General features: G+C 49.0%; 1 pseudogene; it reads right to left on the bottom strand.

The window, feature by feature from the left end:
* Window positions 1-8,022: 8,022 nt before the first annotated feature.
* LOC139826691 (dynein axonemal heavy chain 9-like) overlaps window positions 8,023-17,682 on the bottom strand; it is a 115,704-nt pseudogene continuing 106,044 nt past the window's right edge.

Below are 17,682 nucleotides of genomic sequence, written 5' to 3'. Positions count from 1 at the left end.
GCTCTCTTCTCTGACTTTTTCCCTATGCCCTTCAGCAGCTTGTGGATAATGCATTTTGCTGGCAGCAGCAGCGATTTTAAAGCCTTCAATGATCTTCCAAGGCCAAGGGAATGATTCACAGATGTACATTATTGCATACATACGTTGAAACACACCAGGATCTTGGCTCTTTCCACACAACCTCAAACCAGACATGGGGAAGAAATTTGTTTTTACACCAAGGGTAGTGAGAGCCTGGCCAGAGAGGTGGTGGCTGAACCATCCCTGGAGACATCCCAGGCCAGGCTGGACGGGGCTCTGAGCACCCTGAGCTGGTGAAGATGTCCCTGTCATGGCAGGGGGGGCACTGGGGGAGCTGGGGAGGTCCCTTCAACCCAAACTGTTCTGTGATTTTATGACACAACAAGGGAAACAACATCTCCCCAGAAAATCCATCAGGCTGAGGCTGCTTATGGTTCTCTCATGCCCATAGTTAAAAATCCCCATGTAACAGCTTCTTTGGCATCTGTGTGAGGGGAATTGTCTTACAGTGCAGCAGAGGTTCTGACGGCTCCAGCCCCAAGTTCTCTCTTCATCTTACTTTAGTTCTCCCCACGGTCACCCTGTTGCAGACAAAGCTTTAGAAGCAATAAAAAAAACCCCAAAACAACAAAAAACCATCTGCATCTGGCCTTGTCAATATTTCCAAGCAGACTTGGCTTCCAGGAAACAATTCCCATAAGGAAAGCCCAGGAAATCTCATACGCACGGGATCAGGGCTGTGATGAGCCTCTGAAATCAATTTGCTCAAACAAAGAATTAACTACATCAGCACTGTAATTTCTGAGGGGATAGTTTGTTCCCACCAATGCTAATTGAGACACCAGCTAATGCAGCTGTTCAAGATCAATGAAAGTGAGTAAGCCACTGGGAAGGAACACTGGTGTTTAGAAATATTCTTGGCTCTGCTCATGCAAAATGGACAGGTTCTTCAAAGAGCAGAATCAGCTCAAATTTAGGTGCCCAGCACCACTGATTTTTCAATGGGCACATTGAAGATGGACCCATACCACATTACCAAGGGTCCCCCAAAATAGGAACATCTGCAAAGCTCTCCATCTCCGTACCAAGCTGGCAGAAGAACGAGCACAAGGCTCCCACCAGACACCCGGTATTGGAGTGAAAGGCAGACCCAGTTTATCGCACCCAGTGGCTTACTTTTTTAATTTAGTGGTGTGTTTTGTTCTGTTTTTTAATGTTTTTTCTCCCCAAAAAAAGTGAGAACCATGCCCTGTAAGTATTGGTAAGCACACAGCGCTTACCTCCCAGCCCGAGATTTCATCCTCAGGTAGATCTTACAGTTCTACATACACAATACTGAGATTTTCAGAATGGAAAAAGTAGGTTTTGCGATCAGGAAAGAAAACCTAATACCTCTCTACATCTTCCTTTACCTTCCCTTGACCCTCACCTCCTTTCCAAGATTAAAGGTCCAAAGCTTGTCATTATTACTGCAGACCAACATCTGTTTTGCGACAGTTCTGGTATGGATGGACAGACTTATTTTCCTTCAAAGTAGGCAACAAATAGTGGAATATTTATTTCACTGTTATTTATCTCAGGATTACCCCACCCTGCAGAGAACAGGCTTAGCTGAACACAGCCAGGTTATGGGGTTGAGACAGTGTCCTGGTTTTGTTAAAAACAAGTTTCTCTTTTAGTGAATTTGCCTGTCAGCCAAAGCCTTCATGTCAGCTGCATTTTCCTGGAGAACCCAACACATGTTTTGGTTGAACCCAGCAAGGGAATGCAAACTTATTGATAAGCACGGATGGACATCTCGCGAGGGGGGCAATGAGAAAACTGATGACTGAGAGACTGACCAACGGTGAATAACATTCCATTCACGTGAATACTTCATAGAAAAGTGGGAGATCACGAGGATCTCGCCCCTTTTCCCTTTTTTTCCTCATGGCCGACATTAGGAGAGGACCTTGCTGGTCATCTCTGCGAACTGAGGCCAGTGACAGACTGAATCCAGCTCCGGTTGGCTGCAGAGCCTAATCCAGGACTTTGGGTGCTGGCTCTGCAGTTGCTGAGACTTACAAGATTGGTTTTGTATATTTTGTATTATTTTCTCTATTCTTATTAGTAGCATTAGTAAAACACCTTTAACTTTTCCAACTCTCTTCTCTCTGTCCTTCTTCCCCTCCCGATCGCCTGTCCTGAGTGGGAAGGGGGGAGAGGGAGGGGCAAAAGGGGGAAGTGGGGGGGAGAGGAGGTTGACAACACATCTGCCAGGGTTTGATTGTCACCCCGCAATCTTAACCCTCGACAGGCTGGGATGGAGAAAAGGATGAGAAGGAAATAAGGCAAGGCAAGGCAAGGCTGGGCCAAAGGACATTTCCTTGGTTACATATTTTGTACCACATTCATTTTGAGATGAGGAGGAAAGCCATCAGACCTGATGGATTAGGCCCAATCAAAAACCCCGGCTACTTGAGACACTTAGACTAAGCCTAAAATGCAAAGATCTCTCCATCAGGATGGGTTTTATACTCTACTTCCACAATCTGCTGGCAGTACAAAAGAATAAGCGGCAGATCTACTTAGGCTGAGTCACGGTGGTTTTGTGCAGAAGGATATGGAACAAAGGGAGAAAGCAAAGGGAGCAGGACAAAGGGAGGGAAGAGGAAAAACTAGTGCTGAGCTGCAGGACTGAAATGGAGGAGGTTTTGCATTTTCTTATGATACAGTTGTATAGGTGGCTTCAAGCCTAGACAACACGATTTCACGTTTTTCTTCTGGAGTTATGCATTTGCTGTTCTTTCTTTCTTCTTGTTCTTTTAGCAGGATCATTTTATCTGAGCATGGCAGTGGCCCTAAAGGCACTTGCTTTGATAGAGCTGTCCAATAAGGTGTTGAACAAGTCCTCGCAGACACGCAATGATGTAGCACGCTATAGAAATCAGTGCTTCTGTTACTTCGATTAAAGAAGTAATTTCTCTCAATATTCCAAACCAAGATTCTAACAATCCCATGAGTGGACTATCTACACCTGAATTCTCAGCCAATTCTTCTGCTGAAGCTGTGGTTAGACATATATCACCTTTTTCTGCCAACATCGTATCTGGGACCATGTTATTTTCCCATGCCATTCTACTAGTAGCATCTAATTGTTTGGTGATTCATTTAACTGCTTGTCTAGTATAACTTATAAATAAATGTTATTTATCCCGTCTACATTCTTGTTTGTAGTTACCTACCAAAACAAAAAGGACTCAGAACCCGCAGCTAACTTGACTTCTTGCTTTGTGTTCCTTGGGGACTCCTCTGGGGACCCCAATCTAATTGAAATAAACCCTGTCATCAGAGGAAAGCCCTAAACTCCTTTTTCTGTTGCCCTGATGGATCACAGCGTTCAAATGCCAGGGTAAAAGGAATTTCCAATTGTACGACGTCACAGGTACCTTCCCAGTGGGGGATAAAATGGAATGAAGTGTCATCTTCCCACAGTACCACCAAAGATCCACTCAAGAAGCAGTTGAGGACATATGAGGACCAACTTCCCGTGTCTCTGCACACCTACTCATGTTCCTAGGAACTTGGTATCATTCCTGCCGCGTCGTGAGAGACAGGCAGTATGATTTTCAATTATTCCTGAAAATGCCAGGGGGATTTTGATATTTTTCCCTGCAAAGCTGGAAACAGTAGGGAGAGAGTATGACACGACTTATTTCTGCATGCCGTAGAGTCTTGGCATAAGGCTAAGACGCACTCCATCCCCTGTCAATCTTCGCTCCACCCCAGAGGGAAGGGTACCACTTGGGCCACAGGCCTTCCTGCCGCACAGGCATAGCAATTGCTCGTTTAGGCTTTGCACCATAGATTTGATCCATTCTACCCAGGCATTTGTACCTCCATATATTTTGAACCTTCCCAGGGCATCTTTTCTACTAATGTCTATTTGTGATCCATAAACCCCACTTACTGAATCATCTGCTCTCTGTCTTGCAATTAGCAAAGGGTTGCACTGCAGAGACTCACATCCTGGGAGAGACTGTCCTTTAGATAGGGTCATTTTTCTTTGCAACTCTATAACCGTTCATTGCTCACTGTCCATCCCCTAAACTCTGTGCTCCAAATAACACTGTACCAGGAGGGGCAATGAGAGACAGTAACAAAAACTGTGCACTTCTTTAAATCATCCTTAGACTCAGTCCCCTTGGACACGTTTCTTTTCATAACTCCATTCTCTTCAGCTCTGTACATCCCCACAGTTAAGGATGTGGCAATCATCTACTCAAATTGTTAGGGAACCTTCAGTTTCAGTGACGTTTGTTAAGTAACCCATTTGTAAATTCTACATACACAGGATTAACAATCCCCAAAGGTTTCATTTCATTTTCATCTCTGTATCTTTAGTCGAAGGGGGTCATCAGTTGTCAATACTTGCCACTCGTCATTGTCCTTTGGAGGTTCCATTGGCTCTTTAATCCGTGTCTAATGAGTCCACCCTTTCTCAGCTGGTCGTACCACTGTCTCGGTGAGCAGCAGAACTTGAAATGCTCCTTCCCAATCTGGCTGAAGCTTCCGTTTCTTTCCAGGATTTGACCAGGACCCAGTTTTCAGGCTGAAACTTGTGAGCTGCAAACTCTAAAGGCAGAGTTTGTGCCAGACGGCCTTGTGCCTGAGAGAAGATAGGCAAGACAACCCGAGTATACAGTTTTTGAGAAATAAATCCTTAGTTTCAAACTGTGGAGGTCCACCTGTTATTAAACTTTTGCTACCACTGCTGCTGCGGCAGTGCTCAGGAGGAAAGCTTCTCCCCAGCTGGCAAGGTGATCAACCAACACTAGTATGTATTTAATTCCACCAGCTACAGGCCAATCACCTTGAATATTTTGAGAGAGTTGTAAACTTGGACCCTGCCCTCCTGCAGGCTGCTTTTTAAGTGCCTTTTTATTTCTTCTTTTACAAACCACCCATCTTTCACAAATTTGCTTGGCTATAGTATAAATTCCCGTATTACGTCACACATTGCTTGTGTTCCCCAATAACTCTCCTGATGTAGAATCGCTAATACCTCCCTCATGATTTGCTTATTTAACATTTCTCTACCATCTGGGAGTACCCATTTCCCACTCTGTTCCCTGGCTCCTAATTCTTGGAGGACTTCTTCTTATTTTTCATCAAAAACTGGAATTTCCTGTGAGGCCAGGACCTCAAGCGTGAGATAACTTACAGTTATCACTTCAGGTTTTAAGGCTGCTTCTCAGGCCATTTCATCTGATAACCAATTTCCCCTGACACAAAAGGAGTTTCCCCTCTGATGTCCTAATGGACATCATGCACTACAGCCACTTCTATTGGTGACATCAGATTATGTAACACTTGTCCAACTGGTTCTTCACAAACCAATTCTTTCCCTTTGCTATTAATTAGACCCCATTCTTCCCAGATTTTCCCAAAGGTGTGCACTACTCCAAATGCATATCTAGAACCGTTACAGACGGTACCTTCTTTTCCATCTAACATTTGCAGTGCCTGATTGACAGCGTATAGCTGGCATGTTTGAGCTGACCAGTTATTAGGTAACCTGCCCGTTTCTTATTTCACCACTCACACCTTCAACGATGGCACACCCATTGTGTCTTTTCCCCTGAATTATCCCTGAAGTCCCATCTATGAGGAGGTGCAGCCCATTGTCATCTCTCCTCAGGAAAGCAGCAGGGTTTAATTTCCTGCTTTCTTTCACCAGAAGAGCGGTGACTGCTGCAGTTTGCACACACTCAAGACACTGGCTCTAAGAGCTTAGATAAGTGTGCCACTGGCTGTCGCTTCCCCCCAGCCCACTTGCTGGTGGAGCAGTGTGGGAGGCAGAACAGGCCACCCTGTGCAAGCATTGCTCAACAGTACCAAAAACATCTCTGTATTATCAACACTGCTTTTAGCACGAATCAAAAAACATAGTCCCATACTAGGTACCACAAAGAACATTAACTCCACCCTGGCCAAAACCAACACAAACTTCCAGGTAATAGAATAGCTCTCAAATTTTCTCCTTATCACCCCCCCAGGCAGTAACTGTGCTTCCACACCCAGAGCCTGTAAAACGTTTGTCTCTAATAAATAAGCTGGGGAATCTTCCACTAATATATTCCTTCCCCATACACTTTTAATTCTTATTATCACAGATAGGGCTGCAGCGCCGCTCCCCGCGGCCGCCGTCCTGTCCGCGCCAGAGACCGCCCCGCCGCCATCTCTAGTGAGGGCACAGCGGCCGCGCTCTCCCCGCCCCGCCACAGACACCTCATCAGCCACCGCCCGAACGGCGCCGGTACCCGAGGAGGAGGACTCGAAGGACGTTAACTCCCCCTCCTCGGCGGGGTGCGCCGCCCGCTTCCCAAGAGCGGCTCCCAGAGCGACCAGCTCCCCTCCTCCCCGGCGGCACGGGGCACGGCCTCAGTGCGGCGGCTTCACTGCCCGCGCCCAAGATGGCGGCGCGACGGGAGCGGGAAAGCGTGAGGCGCTGCAGGCGTCAGGCCCGGCCCGGGAGCCCCCAGCCGCTCCTGCTCCCACGCACCCCCCCCGTTTGCTTTACATTTGTGTATCGTATATAAATGCAGGGACAAGGAGCAGCGGCACGGAGCAGGCTGCTGGGTACGAGGTGTTCCCTCAGCACACACACCCACACCCCCCCGTCCCGGGCTGGGCCGCTCCGCGCGAAAGGGAAGGTGAGGGAAAAACAAAAACTAAAGGCACAGAGGCGTCCCGGCTGAAGCCGAGCTGTGCTCATCTACCCTTTGAATGACAATTCCAAAGGCACATCCCCACTCACGAAAGCTGGCGGCTCCGCAGGGTCCCCAGCAGACACAACCACCGGCCGGCGGGGCGGGGGGGGCTCTCCCCGGGATGCTCCCGCAGGGTCCGCAGTCTGAGGACAACGCTCCGCCCGCAGCCCCGCACCGAAACCGCCGGAAGGTCCCACAGCCTCCTTGTCAAGCCCAAGGGAATCCGAGCTGGGCCCGTATACGGTCAGTGCTCCAGAAGCTTCTCCGCTCCCAGGCGTTTCACTAAACGAGGGCTCCGTCTGTCAGCCGAGGGCTGTGGGCGTGACCAGAGCGCCCATCAACCGGAAGTGCCGGGCGCTTTCCTGCGGCTGCAAAGTGCTGCGACATGGGGCTGTGGGCCCCCCGGGGCGGGGCGCGGAGCTGCTGCGTCCCCCCAGTTCTGGGTCCCCCGACCCAGAGCAAAGCGCTCCCCTCCTCCGGCTGCCGACAGTCAGCCCGGCTTCTTGCACAGCCCCCTGGTTACCCCCTCACCCCGTCCCCCCAGTTAGTCCCAGGGGGTGTTTCTGAAGCCCATGGACACCTCAGCCCCACCCGGGGTGCAGGATGGGCCTTTGCTGGCTCTGCCCTGGTGCCCACCGGTTTGCTGCCAGTGCTCCCTCTGGGGGGCCCTGGGTACCACCGGATCCACCTGGGCACCCCCAAAGTGCCTTTTTAGCGCTTATTTTTCTCCTGAAAAGCAAACACAGCGGGGCTTTCTGCCATCCTGCCCCAGGGACCCCCACTCAGACCGCACCGGCGCTTGGTTGCCCATCGCCATTTATTGCAGCCGCTGCCTGCTCAGCGCCCGGGGCGGTGGGACCGGGGCCGGGACCTGTGAGCGTCCCCAGGTCACGAGCAAGGGAAAGAACACGTTTCAGAGCCAATATATTCCTATTGCTTCACTGAGGTTATACCGCCCATGACACAAACTCCGTGCTGTCAGACCACAGACTAGTGCAGAGATCATTGCTAAAAATGCAGTTGCAACCAAAGAAAGATTTTCTAAAACTTGATTCCTATGTCTTATCTTGATTTCAGAATTGAAATAGTTGCTTTTAAAGGAAATTATCAAACTTAAAAAAAATCATGTAGGAAGATACATCACAGGTGACAATCTGTCACTACAGTGGTACTAATCAAGGTGAAATTAAGCCGTATTCAGTGTAAAGCACACACACACATATTTATATGAAAAGAATTGCAACCATCATTTCTATGTTTCTTTTTAATGAAATATTTTCTTCTATTTTGTGGTTCTTCTATGTGAGCCACAATCTACCTCCATGTCACACGTTCAATGTGATTTTGTTAGTCTGCAGAAAGACACAGGGCAATACTCATCCTTCAAAATCTCCCCGGAAACATCAATGGCTCTTTCAAAAGAAAAAGCTACTTTCCTGTTTTAATTAAATGCTTCAGAAGCATTCAGCGAGATTTAACCTGAAGAACATGAAAGCATAAAACTCCTTCAGCGGTTGCATAAAACAGATCTAAATCGGCACAGGAAGGGACTTTTCTGCTGTTTGTCTTTGACCCCGGATATCTGAGCATCTCAGAGTCCCAAACGCATTTGTCGGCAAAGCAGCCGCCTGTGCTGCAGCCGGGCTGCACGCGGCTCTTCCAACGCAGGCACACAGATATTCAAGATGAAGGGTCTTTTTTCCCAAGTTTCCCAGTACCCAAGCACGCAGCAGGTGAACTCCGCACTTTTGGGGAACACTTTCCTGTCCTTTTTCATGTGTCTGTGAAAACTCACCCGAAATCTAAACAGTTCTGAAAATCCAGGCTAAAGCAATTTGCTGAAGGTCACTTAAGAAGGTCTGAGAGTACGAAATGTGGAACAGAGCACAACTCTGCATGTCCAAAGCAAAAAGCTTAACCATTTGACTTCTCTATTTATCACTGCATGCTACATTGGGATAGATGCAAACAGATATTTTACTTTATATACAGATTACAGCCAATCAGAGAATCCTGCATCACTTCTAGACATACCTTTGTACTGGGATGCAGCTGCCACCAGCTCCACCAGCAGTAGCAGCTTCAACAACACAGAGACCAACCTGCATCCCTGAAGATGGGCAGAGCAGGCAGGATGGTCTCCTGGAGATACAGGCCGAGTCTCTTGGGAAAGAGAGCGGTTCAAACACAGCATCTCCCCTGCCGCTGGGAGGAAGAGCAGCACGGCCGCTTGCCTTTCAGGGCTGCTGCAGGCCCAGGCTGCAGGTCACAAAGCAGGGGCCACACGTTTCAGTGAGTTTTGCCAGGTCACAGGACAGGCTCGGCAGCTGTGCACATATCCCTCACCCAAAACAGGGCACGGGAGGAGCTCTGCACATGAAGAGCTGCAATGTGGGAACGCAACTGCCTAAGTCCAGACCTCCACCTGCATCTTCCCTGCAGGTCTAGCATGTCGGATATTTTAAAAACATGGAAAAATTGGGGCTTTCCACTGAGATTATATCAATGCGTTCAGTTTTTGGCCCCTCACACCAAGAAAGGCCTTGAGGTGCTGGAGAGAGTTGAGAGAAGGGAGCGGAGCTGGTGAGGGGCTGGAGCACAAGTGTGATGGGAGCGGCTGAGGGACCTGGGGGGTTCAGCTGGAGAACAGGAGCTGAGGGGAGACCTTCTGATCTCTGCACTGCCTGAAAGGAGCTTGGAGCCAGGGGGGGTCGGGCTCTGCTCCCCAGGAACAAGCGATGGGATGAGAGGAAACGGCCTCAAGTTGCGCCAGGGGAGGCTGAGGTTGGATCTGGGGAACAATTTCTTCCCCAAAGGGCTGTGGGGCATTGGAACAGGCTGCCCAGGGCAGTGCTGGAGTCACCAGCCCTGGAGGGGTTGAATAGATGGAGATGACACTCTCAGGGACATGGGGCAGTGCCAGGGTGGGTTAACTGTTCAACTTGATGATCTTGAGGGGCTCTTCCAACCAAATGATTCTGTGATTCTATGATAATGGTGCCTTTGTGTGCAAGAGGGGGAGCTTGAGTCAGCAGAATCAGCTGCTAGAACCAGCTCCAACACCACCGCCTGGCAGGGCAGAGCTCAAGCACCAGTCAGTCTCCTGCAGCCCTGTTCCATTGCTCAGAGGAAGAACTGGCTCGCTCGGAGCTGACAGCCAGTGCGGAAGCCAAAATGCAAAGCATTAAGGGCAATTAAGGCACTGGATGTGAGCTGGGGCTCCAGCTAGTGTGAACAGAAGCCATCATCTCTCAGTGTCTTATCTGTGAAGTAGTGACAAGGGCATTGCCCCTGCAGAGGACTAGGAGGCTGCGTATTTTGAAGATACAATAGACTGCAATGCATAGCGATGGACTGATAATGGAGACATGCGCTGCTTTTTTAGAGCTTTTCACTATTAACTTTTCATAATTTCTAAACCTGCAAAGCTACTGGCATATTCCTGTCTTTTTTTTTTTTAATGATACGATTTTTGAGTAATATAGTTTTGGCTCATCAGTACTTGATCAAGCTTTTAAGTAACAAAAAGGAGATGAGACCTGTGAAGAGGGTATAGCAATACGAGCAGTGCCTACCCTGATGTATGAAAACAGCCAATGCAAAATCATTTTCATTACTGAAACTTGCTGCAGTGCAGGAAACATATTCCAAAAAAATGAGAGGATGTAACGTGCTGTGCGCACGTGGTTCGCATCTCAGCAGCACCTGGTACCTCCCATTCATGCCACCAGAGCTGCATCTGCTGACACTCACCAGTCGATTCGCAAGAGCAGTGGTACACGCTGTCGCTTCGGCTTCTTGCTGACACTTGAGTTTGTCGGAAGTGGCCTTCTCAAACTTGGCTGTGAGCTTCCTCAGGTTCTCGTTGAGGCGCTGTACATGAGAAAAGAAAATAAAAGGAGAAAATCACAGCACAGTTTTAAGGCAAACCCTTCTGGAGAGATACTCCCCCTGCGGCAGCAGGAGCAGCGCGGAGCAGCCGGGTCCTGGGTTACATTGTGTGCTTGGAACTCACACCCTCAGCGCAGGGCACAGGCGAAGAACCTGCAAAACTAATGTATTTGGTGTGAATTTAAACTGGGAAAAGGGGTCCTTATGGCCAAGCACCTATGAGTGGTGCTATAGCTATGAACAGGGCAGCTAAGAAAACCAAGTCTTGTTCTCTGATGCTGCAGCCCCTCTGGTCTCGGTCCAGTCCTTGAGGCTCTGCTGAGTTGCGCGCAGAACCCCAAGGGGCTCCTGGGGCTTGAACCATCGCCAGAACACACCTCCTGTGCCCTCTTTCTAGAAAGGACTATGACATAGAAGTCAATAAAGTGATCCTGCTCCTAAAGCTGCCTGAGCTGCCTTGGACACTGTGACAGAGGAGCGCAAGCAGCTCCAGGTGGGACCATCTCACGTGCAGGCCGGCTGCAAAGTGTTTGAGGGCTGGGAAGGGGCAGAAGCTCCCAAAGCACCTGGAGCCCCCCACACTGTCCCTTTGCTTGGCCAGAGCTGCTCACACTCAGGTCTAAAACAAATCAAGGGCTCCCACAAGCACTTGGAGCATCTCACTTCTGATAAGAGAGGCAGAAGTAATAATAGATTTTATCTCCACCCAGTGCAAACTGCTTAAGGATAAACTGCTCGTAAATCACTCTAACGCTGTTTGAGCTACGCTAGAAACAAACCTGAAAATAAAAAAGGATTCTATTCTATTCTATTCTATTCTATTCTATTCTATTCTATTCTATTCTATTCTATTCTATTCTATTCTATCCTATCCTATCCTATCCTATCCTATCCTATTCCATTCCATTCCATTCCAGTATCTGCAGCTCTCCAGGATACTGGAAAACACAAAGCGCTCCCTCCTTGACCTGTCTTGGAATTAATAACACAAAAAGTTTCTGTCCCTGCAGGTACATGAATGTGTGTGCATACGTACACTCCTATATATAAAACCCCATTACACAAGCACAATCTGATACATGAGCGTGAGCTGTGAGAACAGGTCAGAGCTGCAATGCCCACCAGACCCACTCTGCAGTAACACACAAACACATCTGTGTGCAGCTGGGAGGACAGCTCTCACTTCTATATCTACCCTCCCCAGATTTGTAGTGACCTTACTTCCCAGGCAAAGTGATAAGTATTTTTGAAAATCCAAATAGTCTCATTTATTCCTAAAAATAGATATGCGGCAGCTCAGGGCCCTGTTGTGAGCAGGTATGAATCAGCCTCACGTCAATGAAGGTATCCAAGATATCACAGTTTGATAAGCAGGGATACCCCTACAGATCCAGCCCTGCGCCGAGCAGTGTGTCATTACCCATCTGCAGAGGGGAAAACTCACCTAAACCAATCAGTTTTGCAAGCGCATGCTGGTGAGGTACCAGTAATCCCCCCAAAGATTGGGGGGATTGCCACTTCCTTTACCAAATCCCACTTCTTCGAAAAAAGAAAGAAGAGAAAAAGCTCAGACATTAAAAGCTTCAGAAACAAGAACCATAAAGGGATAAAAAAATGTTTCCCAGTGCTGTATTTCACATCTGAGATGGGAGAATTAGAGGCTAAATAGCTCTAAATCCAGCCCTGCTCCAGGTGCTGTGCCCACCTCTGCAGCAGGAAGGGGCTACTGGAGGAATCTGCAGCCTTTTCTTTAATATTTTTAGTTAAAAAGTGTAGTAAGCATTTTAAGAAGCCTAGGAGGCATCAAAAGAGCTATATATTTTCTAAAACGAAGATGGAACAGATGAGTCCTCGCACGAGCTGGGCTGCAGGAACAGCGCTGCCCCTCTCTAAGTGCACATCTCAAAGCCGCATATTTCAACACAGAACTGTCAGCCCAGCTGACAACACATGTTGGTTTTTAAAGGGGATTTTGCACACACTGTGGTGTCAGTACGAAGGCACAGACACACAGGATCCTTCACTCATGAAGGAGGATGCCAGTTCCACAGCATGTTAAGAAAAGGCAGGTTTCGGGGCACATGCTCCAAAATAAGTCAATATTTTTACTTACTTGTCAATATTTTTTACGTATTTTGATTTTATTGACTTATTTGTCTGGGTTTTTTGTGGGGTTTTTTTGCTGTCTGCAGTGCTGGTCCAGCTCTGGGTCCTCAGCACAGGACACACATGGACCTGCTGGAGCGGGGCCAGAGGAGCCACAGGAATGATCCGAGGCTGGAACAGCTCTGCTGGGAGGACAGGATGAGAGAGCTGGGGGGTTCAGCTGGAGAAGAGAAGCTCCGGGGAGACCTTAGTGTGGCCTTTTCATACGTCAATGGGGTTGATAAGAAAGATGGGGACAGACTTTTGAGCAGGGCCTGTTGCGATAGGACAAGGGGTGATGGTTTAAACTAAAGGAGGGAGATTCAGGCTGGACATGAGGAAGAAATTGTTGCCCTGAGGGTGGTGAGAGCCTGGCCCAGCTTGGCCAGAGAGGTGGTGGATGAACCATCCCTGGAGACATCCCAGGCCAGGCTGGGTAAAGATGTCCCTGCTGCGCTGCCTTTTTTCTTTTTTTTTTTTTAATTAGCAAAAAACTAAATAAGGATGATGCACAAGATTTGCCATCAGGGAGCTGTGCAGGGACAAACTTTTAGCCTCGTACTTCAGCAGTCGTCATCCTGCAAAAAACGCCCATCATCGGGGACTGAGCGCAGGGAGCCAGCCCAGCACATGCTATGAGTGCTCTGAATGAGCCTCCGGTTCCTCTTCCCCCCCAGAACACACTGGTTTGAGACAATGAGTGTCCTGAGGACCCAGGTGTAGAGGTAAATTACGTTTTGAAAAACTAGGTGGGAATAATAAGAATTATTAATTAGCCTTTCTTTCAAGGTGTAAGCAAGGCTGGCGAAGAACAGATGAAATGTAGAAAGCAGCAGTAAAAAAAAATCTTTGGATTCCCACTCCACACGTGAGCACAGAGAAGCAGTTTGCTCCAAAGTGGAGGATTTCTCCCCAGGCAGTGACCAGTGTGACAAGTCACGGAATCCCAGAATGTCAGGGGTTGAAGGGACCTGGAAAGCTCATCCAGTGCAATCCCCCCATGGAGCAGGAACACCCAGCTGAGGTTCCACAGGAAGGGGTCCAGGGGGTTTGAATGTCTGCACAGAAGGAGACTCCACAACCTCCCTGGGCAGCCTGGGCCAGGCTCTGCCACCCTCACCAGGAAGAAGTTTCTTCTCGTATTTAAGTGGAACCTCCTGTGTTCCAGTTTGCACCCATTGCCCCTTGTCCTATCACTGGTTGTCACCCAGAAGAGCCTGGCTCCATCCTCCTGACACTCACCCTTTACATATTTATAAACATTAATGAGGTCACCCCTCAGTCTCCTCTTCTCCAGCTCCAGAGCCCCAGCTCCCTCAGCCTTTCCTCACACGGGAGATGCTCCACTCCCTCCAGCATCTTGGTGGCTGCGCTGGACTCTCTGCAGCAGTTCCCTGTCCTTCTGGAGCTGAGGGGCCACAACTGGACACAAGATTCCAGGTGTGGTCTCCCCAGGGCAGAGTAGAGGGGCAGGAGAACCTCTCTGACCTACTGACCACCCCCTTCTAATCCACCCCAGGTACCATTGGCCTTCCTGGCCACAAGGGCCCAGTGCTGGCTCATGCTCACCCTGCTGTCCCCAGGACCCCCAGCTCCCTTTCCCTTACACTGCTCCCACCGAAGGGCAAGCACTTACAGCAATCTTGGCCTTGATACTGGCCAGCTTGTCCTGGGCAGCCGCCAGCTCGGCGTTGGCCCTGCTCAGAGCCTGCCGCTTGGGCTGCACCTCGCAGAACACAGCGTGGAACCGCACCATGTTCACCACCCAGGAGCAGAGCCCGGCCGCCGCCAAGGACTTGGTGGTCACAAATTCGGGTTTAAACTTGGGATCCTGTAAATAGGGCTGAAGGGCTTTGAGGCAGTTCTCATGGATGTTCTCCTTGTCGAACTTGATCAAGGAGTCCAGGAAGCCATCCACCCTGGCCATGGCGGCTTTGGCTGCTTTCCAGCTCCTGTCCTTGGGAATCTTTCCTCCTGGGGCCATCAGCACCATCACGGCTGCGGTGACATTGCTGACAGCTGAAGGTGGTGAGCCAAAGGACCTCAGCTCCGTCAGATTCTTCTGAAAACGGGAAAACAAGGTTGTTAGACAAAAATTAATGGGTTTGCTTTCTACTTTGCAACTAATAGAGTCAGGCTCCCAAGCTATCAATCTGATAAATTGGGTTTCTTCCAGCCCAAACATTCTTGCCTCTAAATCACCGCTGTGCATGTCTGCAGCACATGTGCTCAGTTCCCTGCACCCGGACCAGCCCAGCCCCATGTTCCTCCCCACACTCCCACCCTTTCCCTGCTGCAGGAGGTTTTTTGCCGTCTCAGAAGATCAGGATAAGGAAAAAGGAAAACTTTCCAAATAATAACCTCTTCAAATTGCCCCCAGCCCCTCTAAAACTGCCTTGACGCTCTTCTCTTTGTGCTCAACTACTCCCTGTGCCAGACACCCTTGCACTGAGGTCTTGTTGAACTATCTGTGTGCACCCCTGGGGCCATCATCCAGCCCAAATTTAGGCACTTAAACAAAGCACCTTTAGCAGGATGGCAGTCATTGGGGTGAACAGACAGTCCCCTCACAAGAAAATCAGCTAATCCACCTCCTCCACTGTCAACACAGGCAGCTTCAGTGAGTCCCTAATAGAAAGTGGGATGAATCTTACCCTAAGTTAAAAAAAGGTGAATTGCAGAGAAAGCACCTATTTCCTAACACCCTTGCAACTGTGACAATAAAGCAGTGCTGAGGATTTGATCTGCTGACATCTTAAATCTTGTCTCCACGCACACGCGATTTAGCTTTAGCATAGGAAAAACCAGCGCGGGTAACTCAGCTGTGCTCAGATGACACGCTGTTGTCAAAACAAGGATAAGGGCTGTTTCAACACTGGTTTAAGGAAAATCTATGAGTTTCAGTCAGCTCCTGTTTCTATCAGTTCTGAATAGTTTTTAATCTATTTTCTCTGATGTTCTGCTTCTATCAGTTTCTATCTGTGGCAGCAAGGTGCGAGAGTCTGGTACTTCTGAGCATTCATTTTTTAGATAAAGGTATCTGCCATGAATCTACTCCTAAATGTGTCTTCGTTTGCTTTGAGCTTTTCTGAATCATCAAGCTGGCAGAAACAGGCCCTTGGGAGCTGTGTGCATTTCCAGTGTGAAACGTCTCTAATTAACATGCTCGATGACACGGAGCCAACCGTGAGCACAGGCGAGCAGCCCGACATTCCCTCCCGTGTCCCCAGCACCCAGCTCAGCTCAGCCGGGAGCAGCACGGACGATGTGGCCTCTCCGGAGCCCCCGTGTGCTGGGGGTGCTGCTTGGGGGGCTCTGGCAAAGCAGCCTGTCTTTCACAGCCTGCATCTTGCTGGCAATGGGATGCTGAGTGGGTGCTGTTGTTCTTTCCCTAGGAAGTGAACACTTCACGGCATGACAGGAACGGGGACGCCACTGCCCTGGGTGGAGGGGAGGATGATGCTGTCCTGGTCAGGAGATGGAGGAAGCCCTGGGCAGCATGGGGTGCCTGGTTTCCTTCCCTATTGTGAGAGTTTCTGGCGCCACGGGAAGAGGACAAGTCAAGCCCATGGTGAGCGCCACGCTGATGAACTTGAGTACCATGTAAAAGGAGCTCTGCCCTTTTCCCTGATGGCATCAATCTGTTGCATTTTAATCACAGAATCATGGAATCATTTTGGTTGGAAGAGACCCTCAAGATCATCAAGTTCAACCCATGACCTGACTCTGGCACTAATCCATGTTCCTATGAACCTCATCTCCGCATCTGTTCCACCCCTCCAGGGATGGTGGCTCCACCACTGCCCTGGGCAGCCTGTTCCAATGCTTGACAACCCTTTCCATTCAGAAATTTTTCCTGATATCCAATCTAAACCTCCCCTCGTGCAACTTGAAGCCATTCCCTCTCATCCTATCGCTTGCTATTCAGGAGAAGAGATCAACACCCTCCATGCTACAACCTTATATCACTCTAAATTCTTCTTCTGCACACTGGAGTATCCCCAGGATGGAAACCAGACAGGACACTGACACCGAGTGCCACCTGCCTCAGGAACCACTATGGCATCCTCAGATGTCTCTGGACCATCTCCAGGGGGATATTCCTTGCAGGCAATTGCACGGCAAGTTTGTTGCTTTTGATACTGTCACTGTTTTCTGCTCTCTGTAACCTGTGCGGAGACTGAGCAGCACTGGCCAAGCACCATCCTCCTTCTCACACGGGCACAGGCTGCCCAGAGAGACAACTCTGCCTCCTCTTGCAAGTGCTTTGTGCCAAGCAGAGACCCACGGGCAGGGGAAGGCAGTCCCGGAGTCGCTGTGCCTTCATCTCCTCCTTCCCTCCTCCCAAAATGAGATGAGGATGTCGAAACATCAGATCCCCCGAGTTCCACGTCCTGCACTCCTTAGGGGATGCAGGTGCTGAGGAACAGCCCGCAGACAAATTGCACTGCAAGAGATAAAGGGCATTTTTGTCTCTAAAACCTGATTTCCTAAGTTTTCAAACTCACTGTCACATCTGGCTTTGCATTTTTTTGATTTTGCAGGTGCTCTGTGCTGGGTCTGTCATAACCTGCTGGGCATCCATCATGGTCCATATACTTATTACCTTAATTATTTTATGCATATACTATACAAGTCTGAATAGACATGGTTGTTCTTCTTTTAAACTAGCAGGTGACACTGGCACAGAAATGTCCATGTATCCACATACTTACTGAGCTTCTTGGTAGCTAACTATGTATATTTACTGCTGCATTCTACTTGACAGTTTTTCTCGCTATTTTCCATGTTAATGTTGCATATAGCAGTGCTGCCCAAAGAAGACAGATAATTGGGGAGAAACTGTATATACACACACAAATATTGCAGATTA

Source organism: Patagioenas fasciata, unplaced genomic scaffold (genome assembly GCF_037038585.1).
Source record: "Patagioenas fasciata isolate bPatFas1 unplaced genomic scaffold, bPatFas1.hap1 Unplaced_1, whole genome shotgun sequence".
NCBI lineage: Eukaryota > Metazoa > Chordata > Aves > Columbiformes > Columbidae > Patagioenas > Patagioenas fasciata.
The sequence above is the reverse complement of the archived record's forward strand: the minus strand, read 5'-3'. Positions and strand labels throughout refer to the sequence as shown.